Below are 21,233 nucleotides of genomic sequence, written 5' to 3' on the forward strand. Positions count from 1 at the left end.
GCGGGAGGGGGAACCCACCGGCCGGCGGCGCGGCCCGGCCGCGGCTGCCCGAGGGCCCGGGCCACCCCGCCACCCCAAACCCCTTGCTCGGCCCCACTCCCGTGCCCCCCCCGGCCCCTCCGCACCTGCGGGCAGCGGGCACATGCCCCGCACCGGACAACAATAGCGGAAGAGGCGCAGCGGCCGCGCTGAGGGGGTGAAGGAGGAGCAGAAAAGCAGCAGGCAAGGCAGAACCGCGCAAGGCACGCGAGCGGCCGGGCAGGGCAGGCAGCGGGCGAGGACCTCGCTCCCGCCGCACACATACGTACGGATGAGCCCCGATCGCACGGCTTTGTACCCAGAGCCACCGGAGCCGCCGCGGAAAGCCCGGACCAGGCGGGGGGAGGCTCCTCAGCCCCCCGCCGCGACCGCTCTTCCCCGGCAGCGGAGCGGCGCGCAGGCGAAGCGTCTCGTCGGTCCAGGCTCTCCTCTCTCGGCCGGCGGCGGGCTTCACCGCCCCAGGGGGGGCAGGAGGAGCGCACCCCGCGCCCCGGCACAGCACGGCCCGGCCGCCGCGGCGGGAGCGGCCGTTGGCGAGCGCGGCGCCGGCTCCGCGCACACGCCGGCCGCCCCACAGGGCTCTGCCCTGGGGCGCTGCTGCTACCGCCGCTCCCGCCGACGGTGGCAGGCGGCTGCTGTCCCGCAGGGAAGCGCGGAGAGCTGCTGCCCCGCCGCCAGCACAGCACAGCACCGCACCGCCCTGCCCTGCCCCGCACCACAGCCCAGCCCGCCCGGTGGGTGGGTATGTGCGCGCGTGTGTGGAGAGAGAGAGCGTCCTACAGACACATGCAAGAGAGAGACAGAGATATGCCCACGCACAGGTCTGTATGTGGCACCGCTCGCAGCCCCCGGCAGGCTGTGGTCTCCCCTCACTCCTACAAAGTGAGGCTGGGTCCCCGGCGGCGGCGCCGGCCCCGCTGCCGCTGCCTCCCCCTCCCCGCGGCGCTCTGGCGGCCGCTCCTCTCCGCGGAACATGCCCACCCCCAGGGCAACGCTGGCTCCCGCGCATGCGCGTACGGGGAGGGCGGGCGGCAGCACCGAGGGACCAAGCCTCGTGGGCGGGAGGCGCCGCCTCGGAGCAGCCAGTGAGAAGGGGAAGCTGCGTTTGATTGGCGTGCCCACCATCAAGTGAGCGTGGAGCCGGGAACGGGGCGGGGCGGCGGCTGGGAGAAAGCCTCGGCGATGAGGAGGGGGTGGGAAGGAGGGGGCTGGCAGCGCTGAGAGTGATGGGAGAACTGGCCAGTGGTTGAGCTCTGAGGGAGGGAGGTGGAGTTTCCGGTCCCGCCTCGTCACGCTTGCCCGCCTGCTTGGGGGCTGAGGGGGCTCTTTGAGGCCTCTCGGGGGTGGGGAGAGACCCTGAAATTGCCCCTGGCTATAGGGTTTCCAGGGGCTAACGGTACGGTTAGGGGCTGTGGCAGTGTGTCCCTCCCTCCCTTTTCCCTTCTCTGGTGAAGTCGTGGTGCCCCTGCCCGCTGGAACACTTGTGTGCCTGAAAAGTCAATAGTCGTTATCGCCGCCTTTTTGAGAGTTCTGCCTTTGCACTTCCCCTCTGCGCTTTTGAGAGTTCGTTGGGATTTTCTGTGGACCCAAAGAATAGGAACTTCTTTTCCTTCTGTAGGTCTGGTTTCTTTTCTTGGGCTTGTTTTGTTGTTTGTGTTTTTTTTGAGAGGGGAGGAGGTTTGTTGTTAAGCTAGTGCTGAGATTTCCCACATTGGAAATGGCCTGAAGAGCCACACTAAGCGGTGAGGGCTGTACGGCTCACGCTGCTGCCCTGAAAGACATGTGAGGGAATATGTAAACATTTTCTAGTTAAAAATGCCCCTTTTTGTATGTTTATTTTGACATGAGTGCTTTTTGTGGGCATATGGTAAATAAAACCCAAGAGTATGTTACACTTTTATTTTAGGGCAGGTCTTCCTCTCAAATTTGTGTATTACCTGTGAATGCTGGAGAGGAAAGAATGAGGCTTACCCATACAGGGTACGAGACATTTGACTTCGGATTTTTTTGAAGATGTTCCAGGGAGTAATTATGCTTTGCAAGTGTTACTCTTCTAATTAATTATCATACTAGGAAACAAAAATACGCTTTAAAACTTTAAGGCTGTTTTCTGAAGGCAACTGTATTACAGGAGTGGTTTTTTAAGTTTTGGTTTTCTGAATATCGGCAAATGTGTTTTCTGTAGTAGTTTCCTTTATAAAGATTCTTTTAAAAATTGTTTGCCCTTTTTCTTGATTTTTTTTCCTATGTTTTCTGATTTTTGGCTTTTAATAAAATGGGTCAGGAAAAACAGTGGAAAAAGTTGTAAGTGTTTCAGTGTTCCTTTTTTTTTGTTATGTATAGGTATTTTTAGTGCAGGTATCTTCCCATTGGTTTAAAACGTGACAAGTTACTACGGGCGCACATACAACAACAAAATCGTATCAATAATATCAAAGGTCATTGTTCCTCTATAGCTTTAAAATATGAATTGGCAGGTATATGCCTTATAGTAGGTTGGAAGCTTCTCATTTCACTGTAGGCTCTGTAAATTGTTCTCTTCCCTGTGTTGTTTTAAACGTTGGTTTAAAACTCTTCTCTGGCAGCTCTCCCTGGCCTTTTTTTGTTTGGAGCTCAGCTTGCATAAGATTAGGTTGGTAGTGACTGCTTGCTCTTTTGCTATCTCTTGTTTGGTTGTGGATAAAGCAGAGGATCTGACATTTTTTCTGAACTTGTTAAATCTTTGGCTCTTTTTCTCGATTGTTTTGTTTTCATTGTTGTTATGTCATTCTCTTCATATTCCACACGCTGCCAAGAGCTGTGATCTGTGAGTTGCACTTGGTAGCTGTCTGGGGCTGAGTCATGTTGTCTTGCAGTTCATCTGAGTGCAGAGCCAGCAGGAGCAAGCAGCTTGGTTCCCCGCATCCCTGTGTATGTGTGTTGTGTTATTAAGAGAATAGCCAGCTCTGCGGGGAAAGTGAGTGGTTTTCAAGCAGTCTTTTTTCAATGCTTATGCTGTACAGTAAGTACAGATATTCAGGGAATTACAGTCTGCGTAGGGTCATATGAATGTATGTTGGAAACAAGCCAGCTGGGAGAAGCAGGTGAAAGAGATACCTATGGCTTCATTATCAAGGGTGTTAAAGATGGGTCAGGCTTTTGCATGCTATGCTATGAAAGGATGAGGAGACACAGCATTGCTTTTGTGGTTTCAAGCACGCAGAGTGAAAGGGCCGTTTGATAGAAGACAGCTGAGAGGTAAGGCTGAGAGAGGAGGAGCAAACAGCTGCCATGGGTTTGAAGTTCGAGGCATGTGCTTGTTAGGAGTGGAGAACACAAGGACTACAGAACACTGGATCTACAAGGTGTGTAAGGATAAAAGGCCCTAGAAAGGATGGTGGCTGAAGGCACGGGCCACCTGGAATATTTTGATGCAGGCCAGCAGCAGTGTGTCAATGTAGCCATCCAGAGGGTATGTGAGAGGGTATTCCCACTGCCCAACTTCAGGCTCTCTGACAGCCTAAATTAAGAAGCTAGTCTGCTATGTATGGGTCCAATGAGAGACCACGAGGTGATTCAAAGCAGAAACCCAAGTCGGATACTTTGATTCTCTGTGTGAAAGAGCATCTTTCTGTTTGTGCTATATGTAAGGTGCACAGGTAAGTTTGATGTCTAATTAAGGCCCCCAAGTTACTTACATACAATTAAAATGCCTCTCCACAGATCTCTCCTACTCATAAGCTCTCTGACTAAATATTTATTTTACTTGTTATTATACTAAAGAATGTGACAGTTTGGATCTGCTGCTTATAAGTGTTTTAATCACTGTATGAATGAGGTAAATCTGAGGTGACAAATTTTGAGCATTCCACAGTACATGAGACTGATCTTCAACTTGGTTAAGGTACTAACCAGTCATGTAATGATGCCTGGATGACTGCTGTAAGGATTTGGTAAAATCCTGTAATGAAAATGATGGAGCGAAGGTGGCTGTGAGTCATGATACGATAAAGGAATCAAGACAGTGTGAAAGAAGCCTTGTTTTGAACTCTTAAATAAACCCTTTGTAAGGTAAGGGTTTCAGATCTGAGCATTTTACTGACAGGCAAAATCATGCGACTTCCTGAAAAGCCCAGCTGCTTGGTAGACAGGGAAAAAACAGAGGTACAAGAGATTAAGACTAAACTAACAGTTACATTTATGCATTGCAGTATTCTCCTATCTGTTAACTGGTTTTGGTTTTGTTGGGTGTTTTTGCTTTGCTGATGACTCTCATTCCTCTGGAGTTGTTAGACAGCCTTGTGAATGAAACTTTATGTTGCTGCTCTTGAATGAATTCCATCAAAGAGCCATTGAGAGTAGTTGGAAGCAAGAGAGATGTTTTGGTTTTCTTTGTTCACCAACTATTAAAATATTATTGATTTTCTGCAGTCAGTCAATGTATGTGGTTTGGAAGCTGTTTTCATTTGTGTGGGGTTTTTTTTTTTTTTTGCTGTGATACAAGTGACTTTTTGCCCAAACACGCTGAAACATAAGAACAATGAAGAGGTCAGATGTAGGTTTTATTTACAGCCACGTAAATAAGATAAAGTATTTCCCTCATGTATGGTATAATTTCTTTAAAGGTTAATACAGTATACAATATGCTGAGTTAAGTGATATGATAGCAATGCTTGTAAAAGCTTAAGTCAGCTATTTCAAAAGTTGAATGTGAAATGACTTCTTGCTAATTGTAACGCAATACCCAGGCTATCCCAGCATCCTTAAACTTTCAGAGTAATCTCTTGATGTTTGACTGAATACGTACAATATTATGAAAAGCCAACTGTTCACAGGGGTGTAGCATTCTGCTGTGCACTGTCAGGCAGCAGTTTAATGGCTGAGCTCTAACAAGGTCACGCTCTTCGCAGAGTGTGTGGTGCCCCCACAGAAAGCAGCTGGTCCCTCTTTCCAGGGAAGCTGAGGCTGTAAGGGCCGCTAGAACCCACTGTTGTTTTGGTGCTCTACATCCATCTATTCTGTAAAAACACCAAACAAACCAAAACCAACCAGCCAAACAAAACAAAAAACCACACCACAACCCACAAAAAGAAAGATAAAAGATAACTATTTTAACAACAGATACCTTTAAGTTCCAGGGCTATTTGCTTAAATATATTTTCCTTAGCCCGTTCTAGAAATGTACAATGTCTTATGCATACCCCCCCACCCCAGTATCCGGTTATAATGTAGTCACTGGTAATAGCTGTTAAGAATATTAAAGTGGAGCAAATGGAAAATCCTTTCATGTTACTGTTTTGCAGTGCCCTCAAGGATGCTAGGCTCTTCAGATCTACACAAAAATTTAAGCCATTTATTTATGGTTTTGAGGGTTGTTAAGCTGCAAGCTACCATTGTGGGTAACTTTTAAAGTAGATTGCAACATATTTACCTGTTTTATTATAGCAAACTCAGAGCCAGAAAGCAAAACCAGTGCCACTCAGAATTCTCTCGCTTATAATTTAAGTTGGAATATTAATAGATGCTTTTCCTGCCTTAGTGGGTAATTACTTAGAGAAAATTGGTGATAACAGTGGCAGTTTGCTGTTAGATTATTATCTAGTTAATTCAGTTACCTCTAACTATTTTTCCTATGTTTACTTAGATTATGTTTTTCATGGTCATCAAGTACTCAAGCCTACATTTTTTTTTTTATTTTGTTACTGGTTTCTAGAAATGAAAAAAGATTATTTTCACACACGAAATAGGAATAATGTAACAGTTTAACCCACTTTGCTGTTGAACTACTGCAAAAAAAAAAAAAAAAGACTGCTTTTCAAAGTTCCTGTGCACTGTAGAAATCCAGCATTGCTCTAGCAGGCTGCTGCAGTACAACTGATGATAAAACACTGTTGCTGCATTAGTTCTTTCTGCTGAGGATTTAAATCCTCTTTTTAGCCTTGATTTGGAAAGACAGGCTAAATTTGGCTCTGTCTGTACCTAAATAAAATGGGCCAGGCACTGTTCTCCAGCCCTGAGGCTGGGAAGCATGGCACGACAGGGCTGGTCGCCACCATTCTTACTAAAATTGTGCCACCACCCCCTCACACCCAAAATACCTGCATCTAGGGAGTGATCACTGACCTGTGCTAACCCTGAACCTCCCCGGGATTTGTTTGGGAACACACCAGATGACTTGGGCCAAAACTACTAGGGAGTGTCCTAACAATTTAACACCACAGCTCGTCGTGTGCCCAGGTCATCGTGATGGTAGTAACTGTAAATAGATATGGCTGGAGTGTGGGTGTGTGTGTGCATAAAAATATGCACATGTGCACGTGGACACACACGCCCCCTGGAATACGGGGCCTTTCATCTTTGGTCATTTGGGTTGGACTTCAACTAATGAAATTTATTTTCAGCTGGCTTCTTGAGAAATGAACTCCTTAAAGTGCACATTGGAAGTACACTGGCAAGAATTTTACTGACTGAGGTGCTTGGGCTTACATTTTCAGAGCTTTCATTTGTACTAGGAGCAAATAAAATATTATATTGTTTCCCGTGCAAAATATAGCAGAACAATCTGCTTGACTATGAGCACTTAGAAAATACATTCTCTGTCTGCAGAATGAGTATGAAAACTAATTGTGGGGCCAGGCCTGTGTTTCTCTATACACCTCGCTAACGAGTTCGTTTGCTGTAAACTAGACAGCCCACTTCAAAACAAATGTCCGCCTTAATATATTGTATTAAAAAAGCGTGTCAGCTTAATTTTAAAACAACCTAACCCTCAGGGAGCAATTTTACTTGAGTTCTTCTGTTTCTTTCTGTTATTAATTGCATCCATCTGCCAGAGCAGGTGCAAAGGCTTTAACTAAGTCCTATCATTTTAGCACTACCTCTTGAATTTACTCCATCTGTGCGATAGCATAAAAATAATCAATGTCAGTATCTTTTTTTTTCCTTCCTGTTCCTGCTGAATGCCGTGATTTTAGTTCTTCCTAATCTCAGTCTGATAAAACAATAGCAACAATATTTAACTCCAACATCCTATTTAATATCCTGCCCAAACACAACTTGTTTGACTTTAGAATTAGGAGTGTTCATTCTTTTCCATTCAAGTATCTCTGCTTTCACCAGAACTTCTAAGATTTTCAAATTGTGGTAGGTGGTTGTAAAATATACACCTAGGGACTTTCCACTGCCATCCTTCTCTGGAGTAGGTGTTGTACTTTGACAGGAAACAAGCCAGTGACTGTTGAACACAGTTTAGCATAGAAAAGACTTCCTCTGTGCTTCTGCAAGTTGAAATAACCTCAGTTAGCGGAGATTTGAACTATGTTACTAGCAGCTTTAATGGAAATATTCCAATGAGATGCTGTCATATAGACTTTTTTGCAGCAAGCAGCAATGTTTTCAGTTTAGTAAGATAGTGTCTTACAGTTAAATAGGGAAATTGTGCAGTGCTAGGAAATCATAACTTAAACATTATGATTAATTTGCTTAAATTTCTTCCATGCTACTCACTACTGTTGTTTCTAATGTTCTGTCCATCCTTCTAAAAGATAACAACCTTCTGTGGTATAATCTGCTTGACTCCTTGACTATGAATTTGTGGTTTATTTTGTGTTTCCTGTATGCTTCAAGTTCTACCAATATTTTGTTTGTGAGCAAAGACAGGAACCTTTTGTTTTTGGTGCAGTAAACAAGTTGGATTCCCTCCCCCCCCCCCCCCCCCCCCCCCCGCTTACTTACCTTCACTTAAAATAAGTTATTTTTTCCAAACTGAAAGTAAACCATATGTTTTGTAAGGCAAGTAACTCTTTTAATGGAACTAATTTTTGACCTTTTGTGTGGGTCATTTGCAAACACAAATTGAATGCATTTGATATTTGTAATTATTTGCTGAATGCTTCAGAGCATTCAGTTAGACTGAGTTTACACGGTTTTTGCTTCAGTTGCTCATTCTACATAATGCAGTTGGTGATTGTATTTTTCTCCTTCATTAGAAGACTACTGGGTGTTTTTAAGAGAAAAATAGTGAATCAGACTTGTGGGGAGAGGAATAAGTGATTTTTGCCTTTCTGAAATGTTCATTTTAATGCATTAACCAGTCATATTTTGAACAACACTGAATACTACATCAAAATGTGCTTTTTCATTAGCCTGTTAATTCTGTTGTATGGGAGAGTATAATGCTTGTTGCCATTAAGTTTCAGATTAAGGCATGTTGTGTCAAATGAAATATAAAGAGGCCAAAGTAAAACTAATAATGAAGATTGAATTAACTTTTTTTTCCTGAATTTCTGTCTTTTCCCTGTCTAGTTTTCAGTGTATCCAGTTCTACATGGATGCCCCCCATTGTCCAGGCAGTCAAAAAGCGTCCAGCAAAACATTGTCACCCTTGTATCAAACAACAGAGAAGTGGCTTTAATTACTGAGAATGTGATTTTATTTTGTGTTTGGTTTTGTTATTTGGGAGTTTTAGCAGGTCTATTTCCCACTGGTTTTATTTTGTTCAGTTACCAGTCACTTGCTGGTAAATACAAAACTAGCAATACTGGCTTACCAACCTGTTGTGCCAGTATTTTCCTCTCTCTGTTATTCTTGTTTTTTAAAGTATCTGGTATTTTACAACTTTTCTTTAAATAGTGTGGCACTATAGGGCATAACCAAAAATGTCTTCTTATGTAGTTCAGTTCTTCTCAAACTCTTACTTCATCAGAGGTGAAGGTGAACAAATAATCTAAGACAGTTTCTCTACCTAGCCGTCAGTCATCTGTGCTCAGTGACAGCTCCTCATAGGCTTTATCCTGCTTTTGCACAAATTAGCCAGACTGTGCCCCAGTGTTCACTTTTTAAGGAATAAAGTATTCATGATTAAAGCCTTGTATCTCTGAATAGCTGTATAATTTTGGCACCAGGTACAATACATGGTTGGTACTCAGTAAAGAGTCTGTCAGATCAAGTGAAAATTTCTCTTCATTTTTTTATGTAGATATGAATAAGTCTTCATAATATTTCCTAGATTGTCCCTAATTCTGAAGTTTGACTTATTTTTGTGATTTTCTCTTTATGAAAGAAGGATAGTCTAAATGTTACAGGTTTTCATAAGAAATGTTGTTAATACTCTTATGTGTTAGCAGCTTAGAGTATGTTGTGCTTAACTCAGTTCCGATAGAAAGGAATATCAGCAACTGAGTTTTTAATGTTTGATGTCCTTGTCCAAGCCTACAAAGAAAGGCTGGAGGAAGTAGGAAAGTCCTATGTCTTGGAAATGTTTTTTCATGTGTTTTTTCTTTTATGTATATGCCATGTATCCAGAATTTTGAAAAGTAAATAGTGATCTGTTTATGTGCCTATTCATGAATCTTTGAAAAAGCAAGCCGATCTTACAAAAGCAGATATTTGGTGATTTCTGAAAACATAATGTGAAGGTTTCCCTTTTTGAAGGTGCACTGAGGTGCAGAGTTGCTTGCTAATTCTAAAAACCTTGGATGCTTTTGTCTGCTTGTGTCTGTATTTCTGAAGTTGTTTTGGATCAAACACTCCACTTTTCCAATAGGTACATGGCTCAGACCATTTATTGTCCATGTGCAGCACACTTACATTTTGTCAGATCAAAGGGGAATAAAATGGGCTCATTATCTCCTCAATTCTTCTGTGCTATATAAATTGCATTTGGACTACTTCTGTCAATACGCTTTTGGATTATTCTTTCTAACCCAAGGCTACAACTGGAAAATGCCGACATGCTTGGGGAGGGCTCAGTTGCGCTGCTGACATGTGAGACAGTGCTAGGGGGATTGGGTCAATGTGCACAGAGCCTCGGCGACTCTCCCCATACTGTTCGTGTGGATACCATGTACCTGCTCCTTAGCTGTCTGGCTTCACTGTCTAATACAGGTGAAGAGACTGTATAGCTTCCAGGGGACAAAGTCCATACGCTGGAAGGATTGATTGAAGCTTTGCTCAGGACTTCCTAAAGAGAATTTTTAAAGGCATCTTCAGAAGGAGATGAACACTTTAAAATAGAAAACTGAATATACTCAGAGAGCTTTCTCTGTTCAGTGGCATACAGAATCTACATATAGTAATTTTGCCCCTCTTTTTGTACAATCTCAACACAACTTCTAGAGATGCATGGGAATTCTTACCACCTTTCTTCATCTTCATAAGCCTGTGGTCAGCTAAAGCGGTGTAATGGCAAGAGTACTTTGTACACCCTGAATAAAGGTACATTCTGCTACTCTTAAATTCAGTGAGACCTTACTCCCGAAGCTTTTCAACCCAATTTCATAACCTTGCACAGCCTCATGACTTAATAAAGTCCACAGAGTTACACTGGCTTAGTTCAGCTGAGTGTCTGTTCCTGTACATCTGCCATATCTCCTGCTCATGTAGAATATTGATTTTAAGTTACTGGCACTGGGATTATAGGTTGTTGTGACTTTTATGGAAACCAGGCAGATCTGCCCTTTTAGAAAGTAGAGCATGGTAGATACTGGGGTGTGTGTGACAGAGTGCATGCCAGTTCAAATATTTAAAAAATGTGAAACACTTTGTAAAGGGAAAAAAATTATAACATGCATCCTTTTTTTTTTTTTCCATTTGGCCAAGGCTGAAAATATTCTCTTGTGAACTGTCTTCCCTTGACTCATTGGCTTTCTATACTTTTTCCTTCCACTTGACTAAATTATGCCAGTTGGATTTTAAATCTATCAAACGTGATTACTGAGCAGTGAAGCCTACGAGGAGTGTAGTCGCTTGAGCCAAAAAGCAAAGATATAGCATGTAAACTACTCTGAAATCTTCTTACAATAGATGGGGAAAATTTGCAGAATTTATCATGGATGAATGCTAAAACCTAAAGTTCTGGAAGAGTACTTGGAATAAGACAATTTGGGCAGTAAACAAAACCTTTAAAAAATCTTCAAGGAATGCAGTGATTACATAAACACCCTCATGGAAAATGTGTTCAGTTCCAGGTCCTCCTGTGCTACTGTGTAAAGGGAGAACTAGTAGAAGGCTGCAATATCTTCACATGCAATTGTGTCAATGACCTCTGAAGGAGGAAGAAAGGAATCAAAGAAGAGGCAAAATAATCATAGAGCAGTCAGAGTGAAGATGCTTTAAGTAGTAAGTTGAGATTGAAATCTTTTTAAAAATACAGACTTGTGGCTCTAGTTAAATGGCTTGGTTTCGCTGACACTATCATACAAATATCACCTTTGGATTTTATTCAAACAAAGTGCTCCCAAGTGTTCACCATTTTGGATGAGTTGAGGGGCCCCTTCCTCAGCCAGACTAAATGAGTAGAGTTGTCTTTAAACAAAAGGAATAGTATTTATATGGAGTACCTGTTCCTTATAATGGTGTAGGTGAACGGTTTGTTACAGCTCAACATTGTGCTGATAGCAGCAATGGTGTGAAAGCAAAATGTTGTGGAAGACTCCATAGGGTTAAATCAAATGTGTTTGTCTACCACATTTTCCAGAGTTTCTGAACTCGTCCTGGTAGGTACCACAGTGAAAACTGTATTTGCTAAGGTGCTACTTTACTAAGATTTTTATAAGAAAGAAACATGGGGTCTTCTTCACTGTTTATGCGAATAGCACTTGATCTATTCCCAATTACTTGCGTAGCCTATCTGTCAGTCAGTTTATAGTTCAGCTTCTTTTACAAGATGCTGTACACTGATGCTCACTCAAGCTTTCTGCATTTTCACTTTGACCAGCTTATCTGCTTGGCATTAGAGAAGTCACAGATTACTTTGAAAGAATGCTTGTTTGCTGAAATAGAGAAACTTGACTGAATACTAGAGGCAATGCCTTGGAATTGGGTTTTGAGCTCAAAAAATTTGATATCCTGTGTGAAGGTTTGAATGTAACTCCTTCATCCACTGAGTAGAACAGAAAAAATGCCATGAGACTTTTTTTTAATTGGTCCCGCCAGCCAGAATTTCAAATATTAAAATACTCTTTATAAGCTGCTGGTGAATAACAAGTAGGATAAGAATTAGTCAGAAGTTTGGCAATAATTTAGATTGTAATAAATTCACTGCACTTAGAGTTCTTCTATGAAGTAGTGTACCCACAAATGCAGTTACGTGAAGCCTCATTTGGATCTTACTTGCGCAATTTTATTGTATTTTAGTGAAATTTTAATATATTCTTGGAAATAATGATGTCAGATTAGCTAAAAAAAACAGAAAAATGCAGGACTGATCTTTTCAATGATGTTACTACAGGCTCGTAGGAGTATGAGTAACATTAGGTAGATTTGGTTTTCACTCAGCTGATGTTATTTTCAGAATGACAAGCTTGTGGAATCAGCAGGAAAAGCATTGGCACTAATTATGACTAATGTTTAACTGTACTGCATGAAGCATTTAGGCACGGTGTACAATTTTACATGTTCTCAAAGCTTCTTTTTAAACAGTGGTCATACAATGTAATGGTAGCATGGTATTTTTAAAATATACTGAGCCATTTTCAGGAGAGGCAAAATTAGAGTAAAATGACATCAGTGGGGCTGTCTTGGTTTAAACAAAAATGTAAAATGTGGCTCTCCAGATCATCTTCTAAATTGTAGAGTTTACTTGCTTTTGTGGATTCATGTCTTCAGCTGTGCTTATTCACTTACTCTGTTCAGTGCTGTATTCATTCTCTCATTTTTAAAGTACTTATATACGCTTAAGCTTCATCTGTGTCCAAGCACTTTGCTAAAATGAGGCTGAATTTTCACTGTGGTTTTTCAGGAGTGGTTAGCAGCATAAATGTAAAAATGTGTGTTTGCAAAATGTGCATGACTTCTACAGGAAATTCTCCATTGTTTGGAGTCTCTCTCTGTCTATATATATGTGTGTATGTATATATCTGTGTGAAGACTAGAAAAACAAACTTCTGCAACTTCTAAAATCTTATTCATACAGGCAGAACTTTATCTTGAGGAAAGTGGACATGTTTAGTTTCAGAGTTTTTCTACAGATGAACTTGTTCAAATGCAACTTTAAATCTTGACTGTTTGGTTGTAATACTCAAAGGCCTCTTTTTAAAGTGGACACTGGGGGCTGCCTAAAAATAAAACTGGCTCAATTTCTTTGAGTTTTTTCTCTTTTTGAGTTAAAAGTTACCCATACAGCCAAATGAGTCAGTTTCATCTTCTCCATGTACAGCTGGTGTGATGGAAATAAATGGTCTTTTTAAATAGCCATGACAGTCATAGTTATTGCAAAAGGGTAAATGGGGGAGGAAAATGAAAGAAATTAATTGGCAAAAAGTCTAGGCCAGTGATGACTAGTAGTGTGATAACTTACAGTAAAGAAAAAATGACTTAAAACATGACATGAAAGTCATGTATTTATAAAAACCCATGGTGGCAGTGCCCTACATTCTGTCCCTGCTTTAGATTATACTGGCATGATGACTGGGAGAACTCGAGTCTGTGAATTCACTATTAAAATTAAATTTTAAAAAACTCTTACTTATCAGACTTAACATAAAATCATTGAAACTTTTTGAAATGTTAAGAGATGAGTAAATCTGTTTTACAAATACACAAATCATGTAAGAATGGAAATCATTGCTATGCAGAGTTTTACATTTTGTTTTTAAGGTGAGATTTACTTGTACCCTGAGGGTGCTGTATTTTTTTATATTTGCTTAGTTTTCTCCATAATGGCTTCACTGATTAAGGATCATGCCTAATCTTTACACAGATCAGAAAATAGCTTGTTCAGTCAAAGTGGCATCTGATTTTCCCATATGCTTTTAAACTTCACAGTTAACTAAGGTCTTGAGTCTCTGTTGAATTCCCACCAGCGTTCTTAGTTTGTCTTGCTCATTATTTTAGTAAAAGCTGTTTTACATGACTATCCAAGGGACAAGGGGAAAATAATTGCCTATCAAGGAGAACTTTTTAAAAATAATGTACGTTCTTACTGTTTGGTTTGAGAAAAAACTGTCAGACTCACCAATAGAGAATTAAACTATTTAGAAGGGATCTTCAATGAAATTCTAAATGTACTTTGAAGTACTGGAAAAGGCATAGAAGGAAGGTCTGCCCTTTGTTTCTGTCACTGTTTGTTCTTTTTTTTTCTTCTATGCCCTTTTCTTCTTGGCTCCCCAGAGGCCTTTGCTTACAGTGTGATAGTGACATTGTGTGTATCACAAAAAAGCAAATACAGTAGTTCAGTTGTAATCTTAGCTCCTACTGCCCACACAGATCCATGAACTCTCTTCCCGTAACCTTGCATATTGGTAACTGGGAAGCTTGGAAAGACAAATAAGAAAGAAAACAAAGTTGTGTACCATATTGAGCTTCTATTAGTCCTTGTTTGTCTAAGGTGACAAAAAGAAATTTCACCCCCAAAAAACAGATTAGAGAGTTGAAATGGTCCCTGCCAGGTTCCTACTGATGTTTCCTGGAGAAATGTTCTGGGAAAGATTCTACTTCTACTCTCTATGTCTGTCATCTTCCTGCCTAGCCCCCTAATCTCTGCTCTGCTGAGCTCTCTGATCACTGAACTGGATTATGAAATTATACACCTTCTGAATAGGAGATACTGTATTGATATTGCTGAATAGGAAGCAGGAGACTCAATTATGACTAAGGGCATTTCTGTGAATGGACTTGGCTCTGTGTCTTCACAGGGTTTTGGATTCCACAGGAGTATATCTAACGGAGAAGATGACTGGAGAACTGAGCTCAGTTGTCTACAGAGCATTCATCTGAAGCACCTTCCGTGGGTATAGCACCGCTGCAGGCTTGCAGCTGCTGGAATGCACACTAGTAGTGGACTGACAAGCAATGGTGGTCAGCCATGGGATGAGAACTTCACTGTGCAAAAACTTGCTGCCTCTGATTATTTCAGATCAGTTTGGTATTAGACAAATGGCTATTCAGGGCAACTCGGATGGAAATCTAATCTATGGAAGATGTTTACTGTAACATCCTCAGAACCTTCTCAATGCCCAACGCTTACTCCTTTCCTTTTGTGCATAGTCAGAGTTTCCAAAATACATGTGTCTCTTAAGTGGGCATATATTTCTATTCATTATTTCCTAATGCAAATACTTCAGAAGCACTGAAAGGGCTCTTTCACCTTTGTGGAAGATATTTTCATACAATTGAATGTGCAGAGCTGAGGTGTTGCATCATACAGAAGTATCTGGAACCATAGAAATCTGCTGGAATGGATATTAGAGCATGGCCACTGTGGATTGTGAAGAGATAGTTCCTCATTATTGTGAGAGACTGGACGTACCACTTTCTTTCTGGGCTATGAGCCTGTTTACTAGGCACTTAGGCACTGGAAAGAAATGCTGTAAACATGAATGCAAATCGTCAGAGCAAAATGTTTGTTGGAGTCCAGAAAATGAAATTAGAAACTAATTACCTTCATGTTGAAGACAAGGCCTATTGAAATTCATATAATGTAACCATATTAACATGTGTGGTTATTAATAGAAATGGATAGTACAGTTGTGCTATTTCTAAGCTATTTTCAAACATGCCTGTCTCACATTTCCTGGCTGCATGACTTTGAAAGAGCTTGTAAATAGGTTGCCTGAGCTGGGGCGTTTGTCTTCTGTATTCTTACTTGCTGCTGTCACTGGACAGTTTGGTTCTAAGCCTATGACTTTTTGAAAAACATCAACAAAAAAGGACTCTCATATCTGCAGTTCTGCATTGTGTCCCCCTCCAAGGCCAAAACAGCCTTGTCCATTGACAAATGCTCTAGGGAACTGTTCCTCTAAAATTCTTTGCAATCCTTCACTAGCATGAGTTCAGTATTTCCTAGAACAAAGCTCCTTTGCTCATTTCAAAATTCATCTGTTTATTTTACAGGTGATAGATCTTGGAATAAACCATAGCTGATAATGAAAATGTAGAAAGCATGTATACTTACCATCCTATTGCTAGTCTGCCATGTTTCTGCTCATACACTTTTGAAAAACATTAGCGCCTTAGTCACTTAGCTGTGACAAAGTTCACTTCCAAGAGAGCCTTTTCTGCCTTCCCTCTGGGCTGACAAGAGGTTTCCTAAGTTACTGTCCTCAGCACTGCTGTTCTGTAACAAAGGCAGGTGTGTGGGCAGCTGACTTCCATGAGGAGGGAAGCAACCCCTGGATCAGTAACTGCATGGGTGTGCTTTCAACTGGATGCCCCTGGCCATCAATGCCAGTTGATGCAGGAATAGAACAGAAGATGGTCCTGAGAGAGCTGCTTTTTCTTGCAGTATGTGTACCAAACTGAACTGCTATCTTTGATTTCAGTTATCTTTTTTATGACACCTATAGATAATGATAAAGTGCATTGCCAAATTAAAGGAATTGCTCCAGTGCTTGCTTCAGAGCTGCAAACATTTTAAAACTCTTTGGGACACTTACCTCATGAAATCTCAACTTCGGTAAAAGTTGAATGCGGGAACTACCCAACATTCACTTTTTCAGTTGTTTTTTCTTTACTTGCTCCTTCAAATATTGCTTAGTGGATGCAATCTGTTTAACTTTTAACCTACATGGGGTATGCTAGAGATTAAACTGCCCAACTTGCTTAACAGGAGGGCAATAGGAGAGAAAGGAGAATGAATATGAACAACAGAGCAGGCATGAAGACAAATTTAACTGACTTCTGGAATTGCAGCTGGAATGTTGTGGAATTTGATACAGATGGAAAATAGAAGTTGAAAAGTGTAAAATTTCCAGTGTGGGTGCCATTTTGAGTAGGCTGTGTGGGTGGAGAATGGTGCTAAATGCCAAGCAGGCAAGTAGAACTGAGAATTTCTTTCCAACTAGTAACAGACAGCTAGCAATGAGGGGGGGTGGGGGGGGAAGTAGTTTAAATGTCCCAATGCAGCTATTCTGTAATAAATCACTAACAGTTACCGGTAAAGCTCAGCTCATCAGGATTTGCTGCTTTCTTGTCCATAGAGTTCTTTTCCACAGTAGTTTCAGTATTATTTTTATGGTATCCTTATTTAATATCTTACTGTATGTAGTCAGAGGGTTCATGTGACTCTGAAATCTTTTTTTGGTCAGACTATATGATATACAGCAGGTCAAAAGTGGTTTTGAGTATTCTGGTTAACTATCATTCTTCAGTATGAAAGTAGCATTAGTTCTAAGAATGAAGTGCTGTTCCTTATAGGGTGAGCATGTAATACTAGTGTTACTGGACATCTCTGCTCCAGCTTTGTTCTCAGATCCTTGGTTCAAGTTCTGATGCTTTGTTTTGGCATCAGGCCAAGTTCCAGGAGCAGATCTTTTCTCTTCATTTGCTCCAGATGTATTATTTCCTGTGTGTTCATGTGATTCTCCTTCAAAAAAAAAAAAAAAAAAAAAAGCATGCAACAAATAATTAATAATTAAAAAAAAAAAAAAAGGTGGCTTTCCCTTTAGTAAACATCTCCAGTAACTTTTAAGAGGCAGTTCCCTATCTTGAGAGTGCATGACAATACTTAGGCAGTCTGGTACACTATCATATGGAGGAAAACGGGAAGGTCAAAGTTGTTCTGCTTGATAGTCACTCAGTATTGAGAGTGTCCTTGACTACTTATCAATCACAGGTAGATCCCAAATAACCTGAAACAATCTGATATTCAAGATGGACTCATGCCCTTTTGATGGCAGAAATCCATTGTAATGAATGGCCCCAAACTTTTCTTCCCTCATGTGAGGCTTTAGAAGTTGTAAAAGCTTTTGAATATTTGTATGTATAATAGTGCTGGATCAACTTTGAACTAAGTGGAGGTCATTCCTAATAAGAATATGTTCCTTAATTTTTCAGAAGGATCGGACTATTAAAATGCAGAGCATCTGTATTACAGTGTGAACAATTTAACTCTGTGCATGTGTAGGAAATGGGGTATAAGGGTTGTAATCACTTGGCTGTTATTGTTCTAGGAGAACCTTTTTGTTAGTCTCCAGCTTCTGAAAGGAAGATGTAGTTGTCACAATCCTGTCTTCTACTAAAGACTACAAGAATTCTTCACAGTAATATTTAAAAATCTGCTTTCAGCTACAGCCAGAAAATAAGGCTACGCTATAAGTAGTGCATACCAGAAGTGGAAATGACTCAGTTCAACAAGCTTCCCAAATTTATAGGTGGTTCCCTTCAGAGAGAACTGACACTGCAATGCATGTGGTAATTATCTCTGTGAAAGAAGCACACATGCTCTTGTGACTGAAATTTAGACTTTAAGAACAATGTTGGGTGTGAGGCAGTAATTGGGAAGTCATTTGAGATGCAAAAGCAATGAAAATGGGATGGGTCTGTATATAACCGGAAACTATAACCATGGGTTGTTGTTCATAAATAATATTAACATCAAGCTTTCTTTCCACTGAATTTTAAATCATAAATATAGGACTGGGAGGAGAGAATTTGTCTGTTCTTTTATCCTACACATTTATAAAGTATTTGGAATGCAGTCCTGGTGCTTCCAAGTCTTCCCGCTACAGCTGGGGTAGAGACGTCATAATGCTGATGTCTGTTCACAACTGGCTGTGTTTTGAAATCATAGCCCAAGCAAAGGGAAATGCATAATTTTACCACCTCTTCCAGCTGCCGTCACAAGAAACACTGACTCAGACACACCTGTGAGTCAGAATTCCTCTTGTTTCCTTCCTTCTGCCTGGTAGTAGTAATTTGCCTCTTATTTCAACTGTAACCTTTACTGCTGTTCTCAACCTCTGCATTGTCTCACTTAATCTGAACAGGCAGCAGAAGTGAAATTAAGCTGTCTCTTGCTGTCCTCTTCCAACCCATCTATTCTGAAAAGAGGGCAAGAGAAGAGTACTCTTGTTCTTCTGTGCTTGAGCATGAAGTGTGGGTAGACAGTGGGACTTCTCTTTTTCTCTGAACTGATAAGTAACAAAGTCATAAGCTACATCAACAGGAACTGAAGAAAATCAAAGGTCATGATGTTCCTTAAATGCAGTGGAGACTCTTACACAAGCTGCTTCTCTGAAGGATAGCCATGTGGTTTATTTAAATAAGCTTTCTTTCCTCTTGTTTCACAGGCAGTTGTGCTGTCGACACAGCCTCTGTTGTTGCGTTACACTTTTACTTTCCAGAACATAATTCGCTATTGCTTACCCCTTAAAAGTACTTATTTTTCAGTTTGGGTTTTTTTTTTTTTTTCAAATGTGATCCATTTATTCTAGTGCTTCACTTTTTGGTTGTCTGCCTTGGTTCTTCTGAAGGGTCTGATAGAAGTGCTGAATTACTTATTTTGCCAAGGTGTTTCAAGTTGGGTATCTGAAGTAAGAGATAATTTAGAAAGATAAATTATGTCTTTGCATTGATAATTGTAATGGTAGAATATCTACTTAGATATGTAGACAATAATCTCTAACAATTAAAAAAAAAAAACCACCACCCTACAATATATTTAGACATCAGTAAGAAATGAAATGAGTTAACAACAGGAGAAACAAAATGGTCTGTGGTTAATTCAATCACTTCCTTTGCTACAAAAAAGCAATCACCAGGTTTTTAGAAGGCTTATTCAGATGTGACGGGGACAGCCCCTAAGCAACAGTAGCAGGAACATCCACCGCTAATCATTTTCCTTTGCCAGTTCTTATTCTAGTCCTGCAATTGTTCTGCTCACAAAAAGGAAATATGACAAAGATGGTTTTGTTTGAACAATGACAGTCAGACTAAATGTTCAAAAGTACAGCTGCTGAAACTTCTTAGAGATTTAAATTTTCATTAAAAAATATAATAAAATGTAGCATATGTAACAGAACTAACAAACCTTGTGCAGAAGCTGTCTTTGCTTTCCTTTTATTAAGCACAACCTGCTTCAAGCTGGGGAATACTGGAACAAGAAGTAAGGGTGTTAAAATGCTAAGTGACGTTTGCTTTATGAGAATAGTGGGACAGAATCAGAGAATCCTGTACAAGCTTTGCTTCCTTAAAATGCAGCATGGTTTGGATTCTAAACTATACAGAGAAATTTAAATTTGAGATGGAACCAGAACTAAGAGGCATATCTTATGGATCTGATTGAGTCAGATTAAGAGAGCGGAAAGCTTAAAAAAAATATCATTAATTTTGTTATCTAACCTAAAATCTAGTAATGACAGTCTAAGAGCTTGGCCCTGGCAGATCTGAAACAACTCTGATGCTGTTTCAGTACCAAGTCTGAATTTGGCAGCCGTTCAAAATACGGATTAAGAGAGTACATCCATGGCAGATTTTTCTTTTTAAACAGCTTATTATTTGATAAGCAGAGTCATTATTTGCCCTTCATCCCACATCCCAGTGCTTTCACACCGTATGGCCGTTTCATTGCACATTAACTTTTTGCATACAAAAATGTCCTGTTTAAATTTGCAAATTCAGTATATGGAACTGCTCTTTCCCTTTATAAGCAGTTTGGAGCATCTCTGCAAGCATTTAGTAATAAAACCTTCAACTGTTTTTCTTTGTAACCACTTAACTCTTAGAAGTTCATTGAAAAGTTTGGCCTTGCTTGGCAAACAATCCTTTGGGGTGTTCTGCTAGGTTGAGAGATGGTCTGCCTGGATTCAGTATTCGTTCAGGATTTCTCGCCTTCAAAGGCTTGTCTTCCTGAGCAGTTGCTAGATTCTTTGTTTACTTGGCATCATCATCAGCGTGCAAGAAATTTTGTGGTAAGTAAATGCAACCCACTCACTGAGAAAATGCAATGTGCTCAAGAGAAATAGGCCAAAGCTACAAAGTTCCTAAGGTAAAAAGACCAAAAGAGTTAACCATTTGGCATCCCAGAGCAAAAGTAGCTTTTGTAATGCAACACAACATCTACACGTATAGAACTCTGTCAGTGGATACGTGTCATGTCTCTATGACATTTAACAAAAGCTTTCAAAGAAGTCTCTTAATCTGATTTCTAGCGAAAGATCAGCACTTTTGCTAATGGTAACAGGCTTTCAGTGTATTTATTATCTTTGCACTGAAGCAAGAAAAATGCATTGGTCAGTAGTCTTTGTTATATATAATTTGTTATCTTTTCATCTTGGGACAGAATTTTGATCTTTAAGTTCTCTACCTGATATTTGTGTATTTATCTCTTTTAGGATGAGACCTAATTTTGTATTTTGTGTGTGCATTTGCTTTGGATGATGCTGACCATGCTTCAGTTATCTTCTGTGATGAAATTGGGCATTTGCAACTGAGAAGGTGCTAGCATTTGCAGAAAATCTTTTCTTAAGCACTGAGTCTTGCACGTAGTTGAAAGTGTT

At 40.6% G+C, this 21,233-nt stretch overlaps 1 protein-coding gene across 3 annotated transcripts in view; it reads right to left on the reverse strand.

Moving 5' to 3' along the window:
• Nucleotides 1-998, reverse strand: part of CBLB (Cbl proto-oncogene B) — a 132,961-nt gene extending 131,963 nt beyond the window's left edge. The window contains exon 1 of one of the 3 annotated variants that reach the window (XM_074811478.1): nucleotides 859-998. The gene's annotated coding sequence lies outside the window, so the exon portion shown is untranslated. Of the gene's footprint in view, nucleotides 1-308; nucleotides 382-858 lie in introns of those variants that run through there. The other 2 variants (XM_074811493.1, XM_074811489.1) reach the window with 2 other exon arrangements.
• Nucleotides 999-21,233: the final 20,235 nt, after the last annotated feature.

The sequence above is a fragment of the Strix aluco genome, chromosome 2, assembly GCF_031877795.1.
Source record: "Strix aluco isolate bStrAlu1 chromosome 2, bStrAlu1.hap1, whole genome shotgun sequence".
In the NCBI taxonomy this organism is placed as follows: Eukaryota; Metazoa; Chordata; class Aves; order Strigiformes; family Strigidae; genus Strix; species Strix aluco.